Here is a 14,559-nt window from a genome sequence, read left to right on the forward strand (position 1 = left end):
CAACAATTGATGATTCTAGAGAAAGAAACATACGAGCGACCGAGAGACACGTCTTATCTCACCAACTATCTAACTATCGTGAATTGTAACAAAAACGACGCGCACTAGTAGCAAGGCGTTTGCGCATTCAGCAAGCGCTCGCGCAATAGACGAGACAGAATTGAATATGATATGATCTTGAACGGCAAGTAACAACGATAGCCTATGGGGAATTAATACGTTGGCCTATGCGTTTCGTTCAATATGCTCCGATATTTAACGGTAAAAATTGAGCGGACTACAATACGCGTTTTTAATGCGCCGCTAAAACGTCCTATATAGATGATAATCCCTGTTATTCCATGAGTCAAGGCCATCCAATATAATTATTATCATCTATACAATCAAGTAGAGCAAGCATTTGTAAACTGCACAAAATTACCCGGCTTCTACTCGTTTTTGAAGTTGACCCGGCAGTCACATCCCAGCGCTGAAAAGGGGAAGCCCCTAAAACTGCGTACATGAAACAAACAACTAGCAAGACGCTTGCGCGCTTGTGAATTGTAACAAAAACGACACGCACTAGTAGCAAGCGTTTGCGCATTCAGCAAGCGCTCGCGCAATAGACGAGACAGTATACGAATAATTTATGAGTTGTGAGTGCATCAGGGCACGAATATCGCACGAGGCGCGAGATAAGCCACTGGTCTATTCAACAAGGCGCGTAGCGCCGCGTTGAATAGACCAGTGGCGAATCTCGCGCCAAGTGCGATATTACGTGCCCCAATGCACGAACAAAATCATAAATTATTTGTTTTATACAAACACCTTGTCCACAATCACAGTCTAAATTAGTGACCGCCAACTCATGAAAGCCCAAAAATAAACGTAACAATTAGGCCGAGAATTGCACCCTGTGTAACGTTACTGCTTTCAAACACTCGTCATGATTCCACCACACAGTCACAGGAATCACAAACTCTGCAGAGTCTACACCCGTTCTACACTAACGTTAGATCGAGTTAGGCCTGACTGTTAGGCCGATCTGAGATGTCGGTAGATCTAGTAGTAGGTCTAGACTTTGTCTATTTCCGAAAATGATTTTGTATAAAAACACAGAAAAATAATCAAATTACGGTTTCTCAACTTGAAATGAAGTCTTGATTTTGGGATCACTGTGGTCCACGTAGCAGATCAGAGTCAAAAGTAAAAACACAGCAGTAGGTAAGGCCGCAATACATGCAACTAGCTAGGTAAGGTAGCTGCGCGTACACGTTAATGTTGCAGTACTCCGCCGCGCCGCGCCTGGTCTGTGAGACTTACCGGCAGCGCAGCGCAGCCGGCCAGCACGTAGTTTGCTGGCGCTTTGCTAGTGTGAGCCACAGAACTCTACAGTGAGCGGCCGTGCAATAGTAGCCTCCTGCGAAGCCGTGCTATAGTACCTTCGAGCCGTTCAATAGGCCCATGCCAGAGGCCTATTGCATGGCTGTCACTCTCAGTGAGTTTGATAGGTATTTTCTATTGAATGTCATGTGACATGTTCTTGGCCAATCACAATTTCGACATCATTCTGAGGTGTTGTATAAAATTGAATATGGTATGATGTTGAACGGTATGCATCCTCTTGGATAACTTGCATTTTTATACCATTGTACATCATATAGTTTGTGATGATGTCATTATGCTCGAGTGTGAAGTGTGAAGTGTGATGTTGGTAGACGGATGCTGGATGCGGTGAGTGCGAGATGTTGACATGCCATATACCATATACTTTGGTGGAACTCTTGCCAATGTGCACTACAGGTGTGTGTGTGACCAATAGAAACATGACCGCTCGGATGTTGGGGAACAAAGGAGCAAGGAATGAGTAAGACTCCAGAGCCTTGTGTACAAACAAGCCCCGACATAAAGAACAGCACACAAAGAAAAGACACACACCAAACCCCAAACTTCCTAAACTCCTAAACAAAAATCGTCACAATACGCAGTTTCAGGGGCTTCCCCTTATCAGCGCTGGGATGTGACTGCCGAGTCAACTTCAAAGACGAGTAGAAGCCGGGTAATTTTGTGGAGTTTATGCTTGCTCTACTTGATTGTATAGATGATAATAATTATATTGGATGGTCTTGATTCATGGAATACCAGGGAATATTGCGCTCGTTAGGGCCAATATTGCACTCATCTTCGAATCGTGCAATATTGGCCCTAACTCGTGCAATATTCCCTGGTATCCCATTCATAGCCATCCAATATAATTTAAATGCTATGACGCATGGGCGCCTTCATTCTGCACAAACTGGGAGGAGATTCCGCTCCTTCCTTAACATCTCCCTGCTTTGCAACAGCCTAACGCGCTCAAGGCTATTATAGATGATGGTGTTTGACCGTTTCGAAGGTACAGAGTGATGATATAATCATAACAAAATGATGTGTATTCTTTGTTTTATAAATGATGAAGCAGCTCCTTGAAAGAATTCAGAATGTAGGCGTTTTTATTCAGCGGCAGCCATTTGCTTTGCTATATAGACTTTTCCGTTTGCCTCTGAACGGTGGATACGAATTTATACTAATTTAATGCCGATAAACCGATATTCTCATTTTTAACACTAGGATTCAAATGTTGGAATTTTCTTGTATGATAGCAATATGCAAAGATCATCAACAAACTTAATGATATATGAGTTCTGAGCGATGCTCAACCTTAGCTTTTCAGAGTAACAGATCCAGATCCAGATCCAGATCCAGATCCAGATCCAGATGATAGTCCTATCATACGTGCATAATCGCTATACGATTCATGGGTCAAGTAGGGTGTCTCTCCATTCATCCAGTAGCTGAATTCTCAGCAGAAAAAAAGTAAATGATTGTACACCAAAGAATTTGTGTCTCATACATTATGTTGACAATAGAAATCACTTTTGTATTTTCATTCGTTTTGCTCCGAGCAAGTTTATCATTATCTTTCAAATTCTTTTTGTTTCGGTTTACATTTTACAAGTAAGCCTAATTCGTGTGGACGACTGGAGATGGGTATAGGGTCCACCCAGGGAGGTGATGGGACCACCTCCCTGATCCACCCTAGATCCCTTGGACCGACGTTGCTGCAGACCTTCTTTTTCAGGAGTAAAGTTGTAAATATTGTCTATGGATTAAATACTATAGTATTATTTTGTGTTTACATAACATACGTCAAAGATAATACCTCCAGGTCCTAATAAAAGCAATCTCGAATTGTTTGTGTCTTTACTCATTGCCCAAAAAGCTCCCCACCCCTCCCCCCTCCCCCCCCCCCCCCAAAAAAAAAAAAAACATCTATTTCTGTGTTTGGCGCAGTATTTTGCATTGCACTGATGAGGTCTATTTTGATCTACGGAATTAATAAGCACAATCAGGAGTTGAAGCTCGTTGATAAGAATGAGCATACTTCTCTCGACTTCTCTCGACCAGTCTCTCCCACAGGTTTCTGCATTCGTCTCCAGAACGCTCCGCTTGAAGTCGTACCTTCTCATAAATACCTAGGGGTTACCCTTGATTACTCCTTGTCATGGTCCCCTCATGTTCAAGACATCCTAATGAAATGCAACAAACGGCTAAACCTCCTTCGTTCGCTAACCGGCTCAAACTGGGGCGCCGATACACAAACCCTTCTCTTACTCTACCGGTCTCTAGTCCGCCCTCACCTCGACTACAGCGGGGTTCCCACTATCGCGCGATCCATTGCGAACGCCACGATTGGACATTCGTAACTGATCGTGGAAAATTTGTTAGAACTCGTCTGAAATTTCACGTTTGGATACGAGGTTATGCGAGTCAATACGTGTTGGTACGCTTGGATGCGATATGGTCACGATTGGTCTATTTCAAGCGATACGATCTGTCACGATCTGGTCTGCCGTTCAAATACGATCCCACAGGATTGTCCTAATTGAGTTCACGATTGGTACCGATCTACCACTATCATTACGATCAGGATCCCCGATCTGGTACGTGCAGCAACGTACTGATACGTTCCAATACGAATACCGCGAACCATTACGGGCTGCTGAGATATGATACGATATCTTTTACGATAGGGATCAGAAGCGACCCCCATTAGTAAGGCGCGATTGGACCCGAATGGGAATATTATAGTCCGGCTGACGATGGATTTCATTGTTTCCCTTAAATTATGCAGAGTGATTAGGCCTATTAATTTTATCCACAACCACTGATGATGGCAAGGCTTGACAGGTTGACGATGATGACAACGTAACCTTTGCAGTATTGCTAATGACGATTATGTTACCAGAGAGAAAGCAGCACCCAGGCCAGACATAACCTCAGATATTCCCTCGTCTAATATTAAACGTAAAGAAATTAATAGATTATTAAATCGACATGCTCACCCTCCCCCCTCACAAGAAAAAAATGAAATAACGAACCCAAATACATAAGATCAGATGGTTGCCCCTCTTCCCCAGGAAAAAAAAAAAAAAAGCAGCTAGACAAAATGACCTTTCTCTCCAATACATGAAGAAAATAATTATATGATGAAATGGAAGCTAAGAAAGAGGAGGGGATCATTTTGAATGTTATGTAACATAGTATTAAGTGTTATACGCTCGATATGCGAAAGTTGGCCGTATGGATAGTATTGCTTATGTGTTCGATTTCATATTCGCAGAGTGTATGTATCATATGCCTTTTTATTTCAAAATGCTGTTATCTCATGGGTTATTAAAAGTTTGGTTTATTCGGCTTGATTTAGTGTTTTACTTCACAATGTTTAACATAACTGATACACACACATAACAGAAAAGTGACTCCCTAATCAAAATGATGTCACTTTTTAACAAAAAAGGAGGTTTTACGCAAAATTATTTCGCAGGGGTATATTGCTACACTTATTGAATAACTAACTGTGAAAAATAGTAAGAGTGATCTTCATTGTCATAATCATACGAGTGATCTCACATCCACGACAATGGTCACTTTTACATTTGTAGTAATAACGAGATTTGAAAATAACCATTTTCCTCTAAAATTATGCTCTACCAAACATACAAAAAAAGACATTGAAAAGTGTCAAAATAGATTTAATGGGGTCAAACGATGGCTGATGAAACAACAACTCTTAATTACTATGTACAATACACAAACAGCAGGATACTGCACCCCCTCCAAAATAGCAACTCATTAATGTAAAACATCATCAACATAATGTATGAAAACATCTAAAAATCTGTAATACAACTTTCATTTCATGAAATCATTAAAAAAAAATTGATAATGTACCTTAAAAATTACTACAATTAAACCCCACGCCGTCATACAATTTACCGTTTGGAAATAATAATCTAAAGATGCAGGCTACCACCTATCAGAATACAAAAGAAATCAATTTATGAGTAGAATAAGGGCAAATAGGCAAAAAAAAAAATAATAATAAGCGGAAGTGAAGTAAAAAAGTCGATCCCGATCAACACGATTAAGAAGCACGATTAGAAGAGATTTGCTGCGTTTGGATACGATCCTAGACGATCTGATGCGATGATCACGATCAAAAACTAATCGTGTTAATCGTAGAAAATTTTTGAACCGTCCAAAATTTTACTTCGATTAACGCGATTGCCACGATTGACCTTAAGATCTGATACAATCTGATAAGACCATCACGCTTGCTGCACGATTGATTCCAATCGTGGCGCCAATCGTGATAGTGGGAACCCCGCTTTAGCCTGTGAAATCTATGGTTCTTTATCCCCGCTCCTTTCAAGCAAACTAGATACCGTACAGGGCCATGCCCTTCGAATATGCACCGGCGCGTTACCATCCACTGCCCTGCATGCACTTCAAGTAGAATGTAACGAACCACCACTCCATATACGCCGCGAAAGGGCCGCCTTTATTTACTGCGCCTATTATTATACACACTGTCCCCACTTCACCCCGTCCGAAAAGCCATTGTCAACTGCTGGCAATTCTCATCGAATAAATGGCCACAAAACAAACTTCCTTTCGTTCTCCGAATCAAGCCGCTTACGGACACTTTTCTAAAGCTGCAACCTATCCGCGTTTATCCCAGTCCCCCTTGGTCCACTGAACATCCCAATATTGACCTCTCCCTTCACAGCTCATGTCCCAAGACCGCCCTTTCTTCAGCGCAACATCAAACTGCTCTTCAAACCATAAATACCACATATTCAAATCACCTGACAATTTACACTGACGGTTCCCATGATCCCTGTAGTATTTATGATGATACATGGATAAATAAATAGACTGGCAGACCTGACTGTGGTCCATGCTTTCAACATTATCATTGACCAAGTACTGGATACTACAATCCCTCCACTAACTGTTCTGGCATTGGAATTTACGTACCTCACTATCGTCATGAAATAAGTGAAAGGGTTTCACCCATCTCAATTTGTCGTACAGAACTGGTAGCGATTCTTCTTGCCTTAATTATCATGGCTGGAATCCTCTCCCCCTCTCAGAGCTGTTATTTTCTCAGATTCTCTCAGTGCCTTGACACTTTTCAATAATCACACCTCAAATATCCTTGACCTTCCCAATGAAGTCAAATATTATAATGAATGGATGTGACATCACTTTAGCATGGGTACCAGCTCACTGTGGTCTAGTGGGCAACGAAAAAGCCGATTATCTTGCCAAACAAAGTTTACGTAAGAATATTACAATAAGTGTTCCTCTAAATGTTGCTGATATACAATATGTAATTAAACATAGGTGTCTTGACGCTTGGAACGCGTTATGGCGCTCGTCTAATAAAGGACGCCATCTTTTCAACATCCAACCCTTTGCCTCAAACACTTCACCTTTGAAAGTCTGAATAGACTTGATGAAATAATAACTCACCGACTCCGCATGGGCAGAGCCAGATTAGCAACTTTTTATCATAATATATTATTATCCGTAAGCACCCCACTGGACTTTGCTCAATATGCAATGAATTGGAAACCGTGGAACATTATCAATTACACTGCAAACAACACACAAATCAACGTACGAATCTCATACGTGCTATCCATAAGCAATCACCAAACATCGGAGTCTCTGATTTACTCGCAAACCAAAAAGCTCTGGACGCAGTTATTACCTATGTCAAGGAAACCAACAAATATCACGGTATTTAAGATTGCATAACTTTGCTGTAGCATGGACTTTGCGAAGTCTTGCAGAATGTATGTACCATCATTTTGCAAACGTAGATTTCAAGATATTTTGTGAGTCGTCGGTATTATAATGTTATTATGCACTATCATTATTATACATCAATTGTTTATTAATAATGTCTCCCACGTTGCATTGGCATGCATTATTGGGGAAGCTTGTATAATGTATGCATTATCATTTGCAGTGGTGGATTTTGAAGATGTATGTATCATCATCTGCAAACGTAGATTTTCAAAATAATTGCGAGTTGCCTAGTAGTACACACGTCATGTTGGCATATATTTGCTTATTAATAATAATTATGTTTGTTTGTTTTGTTTTTTCTTCATTTATGCTTAATTGTGACTAATTTCACTTATGTTTTATTTAGTCTCGCTTTCCCCTTCCCAGTACACAGGGGAAGGACTTTCACTCTCTCCTATCCTCAGCGTAATAGACCTTCACGACATTCACAGCGGACATCGCTCTCCGGTTCCCTCCGACATCAACCCGACCTTGGGGTCAGCCGTCACGTCGAGGCCTCCTAGTCCTCCGTCCACCTCGCCCAGGTGCCGGAATCTGCAGCAAGCGGGGTTTGGGAGTCACTCGCTGTTGCAGATCCCGGCATCTCCCTCAATGGGTCTCTATTATGTAAAACATATACATGTACATATATATTGTCTTACGTTCCTTGCATGCGTTTCCCTAGCAAGAACAGGGGATCCCTTCGTCCATATACTTATTTATAGTTAATGATACACTTATCATTCTTTTAGTAGTAAGAACAACTCAAAATTTTTGTAAATCCCCTCTCGCATGAGTCGCCTGCACCTTTTAATACTTAAAAACTTGTGGTTTAAAATCAATTTGAAGATTATTATGACTCCCACTTTCTGGCACAAAATTTACTTTCTTTTCTTGGCTTGAAGCCCGCAGGTATACTCATACATCATAGAAACCACGATTATAATTATATGTATAACATTTCTCCGTCGTTTGCTGCAAAAATATATTTTCCTGTATCAACGCCTCTGATTTTTTTCCCGAATCATTGCTGTGACGCTCAGAGGTCCTTGATATAAACACTGTATTTTTTTTTCTCGAAATAATGATACAGCCATAGTAATCTTATCTATTTTGTAAAACATATCATTGTGTGTGTGCTCTATCTAAATACCGTATATTACATTGGGTTGAACCATGATATTGGTATGTGTGTGCGTGGTTGGAGGTGTATGTGTGTGTGTTTGAGTGTGTGCACGTGGATGAGTTAGTGTGCGGTACACGCGCGCGTGTATTGTGTAGTTATTTGAGTTTGTTTCAATGAGGTATTCATTAATATCATTTATGAGCTCCCTCGTGGAGACGTAATGAGCTCCTTTATGGAGACAATATGAGCTCCCTCGTGGAGACTTAAAGGACAAGTTCACCTTCATTAACATAAGGATTGAGAGAATGTAGCAATATTAGTAGAACACATCATTGAAAGTTTGAGGAAAATCGGACAATCCATTCAAAAGTTATGAATTTTTGAAGTTTTTGTGCAGTCACCACTGGATGAGAAGACTACTGCAGTGTATGATGTCACATGCGTACAACAATATAAGGAAAATATAAAGAGAATTTCACAAAATTTCATCTTTTGAAAAAAGTACACCTTCCCTTGACTCGTTACTGACATATAATTATGTTATGGGTAATATTATTCCCATTGCCTTTAGAAAGAGGCAAGTCAAGTGCTCTTCTATTATGCGAAAAAAATGAAAATATGTTGAATTTTCTTTTCATTTTCTTTATACTGTTGTACTCATATGACATCACGAGCCTTAGTAGTCTCCTCATTCAGCGGTTCCAACACAAAAGTTTTAAAAATTCATAACTTTTGCATCGATTGTCCAATTTTCCTCAAACTTTCACTTATGTGTTCTCCTAATATTGCTGCATTCTCTCAATCCTTGTGTTTATGAAGGTGAACTTGTCCTTTAATGAGCTCCTTTGTGGAGATAATACGAGCTCCCTCGTGGAGACAATATGAGCTCCCTCGTGGAGACTTGGTATATATTTAATATTCTTGTTTATATCTCTATAAGATTTATAATGTTTGTTTTATGTTAAGTGCTGTCTGGGGCAAATTATTTGTATAGGGCCCCATTCTCTCTCTCTCCTTTCGTTCTTTAAAACAACAACAACAAGCATACTTCCTCCCTGGCTGTCGGACAATCGGATCCGTGAGACCCCCTCGATCCCTTTTTGCTTGGAGCGAAATGTGATAATTATCACGCTATTGACACTATAGCACTAGCGAACAAAAATGTGTTTTGACCGGCATACTTGAGAGGCTTGATTTGCTTTGTTTTTCTTTCTTTTATCTTTTTAATGAACGATTACCAGTCTGAGTAATAGTTGCCGGCAGTGTCTTTATAAAAAAACAAAGAAGAAAGCCTGGACGTAAAACAGCTGTTCATAAGCCTACCATCGTACACAAATTTGCATCAAGGGTCTTCGTATGAAGACTACAGAGGGGACGGAGCTGGACACTAATCATTGAAGGTCTGTGGGCTCGCTTGGGTACCTGCATGCGGATGTGCGCAGTCATCGAGATTTGTCATTAGCGAACACGCAAGGAGGCGTGCCCGTCTCTGGTGATAGGTTGTAGGCCTATACGAGCAACTGACGAGAGTTCAGCCTGCAGCTGCGGGTCGTGACACCACAAACGATGGCACCATCGCTGCTCTGGGAGTGCATGAGAGACCGGCATGTTGTTGACCTAGGATAAATCCACAACGCAGGAGCAAGCAAAGCTAGGCGTTGGTACCTTGACGAATGCGTTTGTACATACAGATACAAGGTTTCTGATTTTAGGAGTTCAACTGTGGCATGCTGCTGGGTTCTGTTTGCAAAGTTGGTCGGATTTCATGCCTGGTACTCCGTTGAAAAGTAAGAGAAAGGTTATATTATTTTGAATGAAGCTGATGTCGAATATTATTATTATAGAGAAACATGTTATGTCTATAAATTACATCGACTGCGGACTGCTTATAAGCAGTGAGGAGGGATGTGCAAGTAGGGTCTATCCAGGGAGGTGAGGTTTGTCTCACCTCCCTGGTCTATCCCACCTCTCTGGTTTAAAGGGTGTGCACAGTTCTGGTCGAGGTGAGGAGTTAGCTTTTAACGTTTTGTGAGATATTCAGAAACCACTCTATGAGATGTCAAAGAGTATGCAGTTCTAAGGGGTATCAAAAGTTTATTCGATGAAAATCGGTTTTGAAATGGCTGAGATATCCAAAAACAAGGTGAAACAAAGAGATCCTAATAAAGTTGTGGCATGTCGCCTTTTATTATTAGCACTTTTTTGGATATCTCAGCCATTTGAAAACCAATTTTCATCAAATAAACGTTGAATCCTTCTTAAAATTACATGCTCTTTCATATTTCATAAGAGGCTTTTCACTATCTCACTTAGGAATGTTCAAAACATGAATCCCCACCTCAACCAGTACTGTACAGTCCCTTTAAAGTGATGTTACTTTGGGAGTGTGTAACAGTACTGACTCTTGCCCAGTACGTTCACACATTAGCTTCCTTTACCCCCTTTTAGCTTCTGGTGATTGTGTCATCTTTCCACCACCCTGTTTTTGTTTGTTTGTTTGTTTTTTCGAGCCGTATCATCATTTCTATACGCCAGGGAGGAAGGTCGTCTCGCCTCCGTGCTGGCGCAACCAGTATTCAGCTGTAGGGCCTATGTATCTCTTTAATGCTGCAATAAGCAACTGTGCCCCCTATAGTAAAACAAAAACACAAACACAAACCACGTATAGAGGTACTAGGCTCGCCTAGTACATCCTTGGTTTAATACATGCTCTTACATTGTGTGGACCTAATGGCTCATTTCACAGTCCTATATACTCTATTAAAGACATGCATCTTTTCGTAGTGTTAGCAGGTGAAAAGAGCCGTTACATAATCAGAGAATCTGCATTTCAAGAATTGATCAGGGAAGCTGAATTTAAAAGTATAGTAAAATAGAAAGTATCTTTGTGCAATTTCATGTGAACTACATGTATGTGCATGAGCGTTTTTGTGACACCTGTTTGTGTGATTGAATGTGTGTGTGTGTGTGTGTGCGTGTGTGTGTGTGCTTGTGTTGCATCTGTCCTATGTAAATGATGAATTTTGAATTGTTTGTGAAAACTCAGAGGGTGATGTGGGTAAAAAGACTTTTGTATGGAGAACGAAATATGAGTTGGAAAGTATACTTTGATCACAGTTTTAAAGCTGTAGGAGGTAAAATTTTATTTCTTTGCAATCATGAGACAAAAAAAAAAAACTTTCACTTAAGGCACCATCTTTTTATTTAGAAATGTTAGCTGCCTGGGAAGATTTATATAACTGTAGAAGTTTTGAAGAAGGGAAAATTAATCCAATTATATTTAATAATAAAGATTTTTTATTGAGAGGGAAAATGACATTTAATGAAGATTTATATGAGCGGAATGTTTATCATTTAGAACAATTACTTGAGAAACAATCCATAAGACCAAATAATTATTTTCAAAATTTAGGTTTACAAAGTGAAAATATTGCTTATGTATGGAGTCTTTGCGAGTCCATTTTGAAAAGTGGGAAAAATTATATTTAATAATAAAGATTTTTTTATTGAGAGGGAAAATGACATTTAATGAAGATTTATATGAGCGGAATGTTTATCATTTAGATCAATTACTTGAGAAACAATCCATAAGACCAATTAGTTATTTTCAAAATTTAGGTTTACAAAGTGAAAATATTGCTTATGTATGGAGTCTTTGTGAGTCCATTTTGAAAAGTGGGAAATATGATGGAATTTTATGCAATTGGTATGAAGTAGATGTCAATGATTTTAATATACCTTTAAAGTTTTTTGGACAAATTACAGATTTAAAAAAGATACAATCCAGGAAGATTTATTCATATTTCGTGTCTCTTTTAAAGCAGTCTTACTGTTTAGAAATTAGAGATGGACACCAAAAATTTGTTTTCGCTGATAAAAGTATGAGAGATATTTTTATAAGGCCCAGAAGTTCAACTCTATTTGGAGATTTAAGAGAATTTCAATATAAGTTATTACACGGGGCGATTTATACTAAGGAACAGCTCCTAAAATTTGGTTTTGTGGCTGATAATTTATGTTCCTTTTGTGGGAAAAGGATATGTCGAAAGGAAGAGAATGATATTGCCATTAGAAGAAATAAACCGGGTTTGCATTTGCTGAAATGGGAATGTTTAAATAATTTGTAAAGATTAGCTTATTTATGCACTCGTACTTCTCCCCTTTGTGTGTGTTTGATCACTGACTTTTTTTTTCTTTAGATATTTTTGAGTTCAGAGATAAGTATTGTGTATATAAAATATATATGCAGGTATGTGGATATGTATATTGTGTGTATATGTGTATGTGCATTCATGTATTGTGTGTATGCAGCATATATCCTAAGCATAATTAGTATAATTATTAATGTTCTGAATGCGAGCAGAAATAATTGTGTGTTGTGTTGAGTGAATGTGTGTGCAGGGGGGTGTGGATGTGTGTGTGTGTGTGTGTTAAGTGGATGTGTGTGCAGGGTGGGTGTGTGAATGGGTGGGTGGATGAGAGGTGGATGAGAGGGAGTGTGTCTGTCTCGGGTAAGGAGGTGGATGTGGTGTAGAGGATGGGGAGGTGGTTTAGATATGAGAGGGACGGTTTCTTTTTTTTTGGGGGGGTTAAAGTTTAAAGTTATGAGTAGTTGAGGGTTGGGTATGGTGGAAAGGTGGGAATGAGGGTGGTTTTTGTTGTTGTTGTTGTTATTGTTCTTTTAATATAATAAAAAATTCATTTCCTGTTTTTCAGTGTTTGGCTAAATTGCTTACAATTGCATATGAATTTTTCTTGTTTGTTTTGTAGTTAAAAAGGAATGATCGGATAATTCATTCTATTTTCTGTCTTCTGTTTGACTTCTGCCTTAAAATGAATTGAATGATTATTCTTGTTTTATGGATTATGGATTATGTCTCATAACTGTAGGAAAATTTACATGATATGTTACATATACATGAGATGTTATGCAGAATGTGTGTGTGTGTTTTTTTTTTTGTATTGTTATATTCTCAAAGGAAATGGAATTAATAAAAAGATCACTGAAAACAAAAAAAAAAAAGTAAATATGTTACTATTATACTTCTTGTTAATATGTTTAAAACTTTAGTATGTTTTGTTTTATATGTTTATCCGGGACCCCTTTTTACAAGCACTGCTTCTTTTGGGGTCCCAAACCATTCATTATTCTTAATGCTGTATCCTTTTGTAAAATGTCAAATGTTTAATGAATTGGTTAAATAAAACTTGAACTTGAACTTGAACTTGAACTTCTCCGCGACGGACGAACCGATATGTGTGTTTGCTCATGCCGAACTCTAACCTCGAATATTTCTTTACTTTGCTGTCGACAATTCCCTCTTTGCTGCTGAAGTAATCATGACACCCAATAAACGGTATAGCCAGGTACGAATGAATAGAAAAAAAAAGGGGGGGGGGGCACTATCGGATTTACTTAGTGCATTCGTATCTCCCACGGTAAGAACTTTTTGCATTTTGATGTTGTAAAAGGTGCAATTTGATGCACGTTTTTGCGCGTTTCATCGACGTGAAACAGTCCTACTTGTTTAAGATAGCAGTATATTTTGATGTAGATTATTATTGAACAATTTGCCTATAAAATGGTATAATTTAGATACACTTCTTGTATCAATTATTTTCACTAAATATCATGAACAAGACTGAACCCGAGCGAGCGGAGCGAGCGACGGGAGAGGGAAGGGTGTGGAAGGGGGGACTGTGGGAGGGGGGTGTCCCCCCTCCCACTGTAAGAACTTTTTGCATTTTGATGTTGCAAATGGTGCAATTTGATGCATGTCTTTGCGTGTTTTAACGAGTCGAAACAGTCCCACTTGTTTAAGGTTGCAGTATATTTTAGTGTAGATTATTATTGAACGATTTGCCTATAAAATGGTATAATTGAAATACACTTCTTGTATTAATTATTTTCACTTAAAATCATGATCGAGACTGAACCCGAGCGAGCGGAGCGGGGGGGGGGGGGGGGGGGGGAGAGGGGGGGGGGGAGACGTGAAACAGTCCTACTTGTTTAAGATAGCAGTATATTTTGATGTAGATTATTATTGAACAATTTGCCTATAAAATGGTATAATTTAGATACACTTCTTGTATCAATTATTTTCACTAAATATCATGAACAAGACTGAACCCGAGCGAGTGGAGCGAGCGACGGGAGAGGGGAGGGTGTGGGAGGGGGGACTGTGGGAGGGGGTGTCCCCCCCCCCCCCCCGGTGAGAACTTTTTGCATTTTGATGTTGCAAATGGTGCAATTTGATGCATGTTTTTGCGTG

At 39.4% G+C, this 14,559-nt stretch overlaps 1 protein-coding gene across 1 annotated transcript in view; it reads left to right on the top strand.

Moving 5' to 3' along the window:
- Positions 1-9,960: 9,960 nt before the first annotated feature.
- LOC140246058 (monocarboxylate transporter 7-like) overlaps positions 9,961-14,559 on the top strand; it is a 55,905-nt gene continuing 51,306 nt past the window's right edge. The window contains exon 1 of the mRNA XM_072325503.1: positions 9,961-10,074. The gene's annotated coding sequence lies outside the window, so the exon portion shown is untranslated. The remainder of the gene's footprint in view (positions 10,075-14,559) is intronic.

Source organism: Diadema setosum, chromosome 2 (assembly GCF_964275005.1).
Source record: "Diadema setosum chromosome 2, eeDiaSeto1, whole genome shotgun sequence".
Classification (NCBI taxonomy): Eukaryota; Metazoa; Echinodermata; class Echinoidea; order Diadematoida; family Diadematidae; genus Diadema; species Diadema setosum.